The sequence below is a fragment of the Oryctolagus cuniculus genome, chromosome 9 (assembly GCF_051225735.1).
Source record: "Oryctolagus cuniculus isolate XC-2025 breed Fujian yellow rabbit chromosome 9, ASM5122573v1, whole genome shotgun sequence".
In the NCBI taxonomy this organism is placed as follows: Eukaryota; Metazoa; Chordata; class Mammalia; order Lagomorpha; family Leporidae; genus Oryctolagus; species Oryctolagus cuniculus.
The window spans coordinates 115711367-115713376 of record NC_142875.1 but is presented as its reverse complement, the minus strand read 5'-3'; the positions used below and the strand labels follow the sequence as shown (position 1 = coordinate 115713376).

The 2010-nt window shown below is 42.6% G+C and overlaps 1 pseudogene; it reads left to right on the top strand.

Moving 5' to 3' along the window:
- The first annotated feature begins 414 nt into the window (after positions 1-414).
- Positions 415-981, top strand: LOC100344908 (centrin-2 pseudogene; annotated as a pseudogene).
- The last annotated feature ends 1029 nt before the right edge of the window (positions 982-2010 follow it).

Below are 2010 nucleotides of genomic sequence, written 5' to 3'. Positions count from 1 at the left end.
ATCAAATAGGTGGTGTCTTCGTTTCAATAGGTAAATATAAATGGAACAAGAAATAAAACATTGAAACTTTTATTTTTATACTGAAAGCCAAAAGTAAGAATTACAATGAAAGAAAATTCTGATAGCCAGCACATGTTTGCTGCCAACTGCCCTGCAAAGATACACACATACGTATACTCCATGGCCCCACTTTTCCAGGAGCACCTGCTGAAGCAGTAGAGAAGGGAAGATATATGTCATAAAAATGTATTTTATTGAAAAGTACAATCTGAATTATATAATACAAAATCGCAGCAAGAGCTTAGAAGAGATGGTTCATTTCAATCATCTACCTTAATTGGTTGAAGTACATCTTGGGATGGGAATTACAGATGAAAGGCATGATGGAATGTATCAAGATTTGTAAATATGGAGTGCGTCGGCTATGGCCTCTTAACTTTAAGAAGGGAAACATAGCATCTAGTGCCCAGCGGAAAAGGATGAGTCCTAAGCCTGAGCTTACTGAAGAGCAGAAACAAGAAATCAGGGACGCTTTTGATCTCTTTGATGCTGATGGAACTGGGACCATAGAAGTTAAAGAATGTAAGGTGGCAATGAGTGCCCTGGGGTTTGAACCCAAGGAAGAAGAAATCAAGAAAATGATAAGTGAAATTGATAAGGAAGGCACTGGAAAAATGAACTTTAGTGACTTTTTGACTGTGATGATTTAGAAAATGTCTGAGAAAGATACCAAAGAAGAAATTCTGAAAGCTGTCAAGCTCTTCGATGATGATGAAATTGGGAAGATATTGTTCAAAAATCTGAAACGCGTGGCCAAGGAGTTGGGCGAGAACCAGACAGATGAGGAGCTACAGGAAATGACTGATGAAGGTGATCGAGATGGAGATGGAGAAGTCAATGAGAAAGAATTCCTGCGCATCATGAAAAAGACCAGCCTTTACTAAGATCCATGTCGTCTTTTCTACTGCAGGCACACCTAACTAGATTTAGTGCCTGCCATCGTGTAAAATCTGGCTTTTGAGAACACAAACTATCCCCCCCGCAACTGACCTCCCTACGTAATTTTAGTTATAGCCTCCGCTCTATATCAGACTTTTAAAGTGCTCTTTGAAACTCAAACTCTTTATAAATGACCTACTGATTACTTGAGTCCTCCAAAGCAGAATAAGAGCACATTGGAGCGGAGAAAAGGGTCTTAAAGCATTGCCCAGCTGCCATTTTGCCTTGCCTTGCTTCGCTCTTGTCATATATTTCACAGAGATGCACACTGAACGACTTCTTAGACAAGCACATGTTGTTCCCATGTCACCAGAAGTACTGGTTGTTTTTCAGTGGTTCTAGCTTCTAGTTGATACTAGAGTGTAGTCTTCGCTTTTTTTTTTCCTAGGGGCAGAGTGGACAGTGAGAGAGAGAGTGAGACAGAGAGAAAGGTCTTCCTTTGTCGTTGGTTCACCCTCCAATGGCCTCTGCGGCTGGCGCACCGCACTGATCCAAAGCCAGGAGCCAGGTGCTCCTCCTGGTCTCCCATGCGGGTGCAGGGCCCAAGCACTTGGGCCATCCTCCACTGCACTCACGGGTCACAGCAGAGAGCTGGCCTAGAAGAGGAGCAATGGGGGACAGAATCTGGGGTGCCGGCGCCGCAGGCGGAGGATTAGCCTAGTGAGCAGCCGCACTGGCCAGTCTTTGCTTTTATAAAACCCAGTGAACTCTTGCATTGGCATTTGGATGTATGTTAATGCTATTTGTTTTGTCTTAAAAATAAAACCTGTCCTTAGTGTGTTGTCCAATGTGAAGTAATGCTATAACTAGTACTGAAACAGTATTTTACACTTTGTGTTTCTGTGTGGGTGCAAACTGATGAAATCTTTACTTAATATATACTGAATTGATCTTCTGTATATAAAGATAATTGAAAATGAATCTTGATGTGAATGGAATGGGAGAGGGAGCGGGAGCTGGGAGGGGTGTGAGTGGGAGGGAAATTATGGGGGGGGGAAGCCATTGTAATCC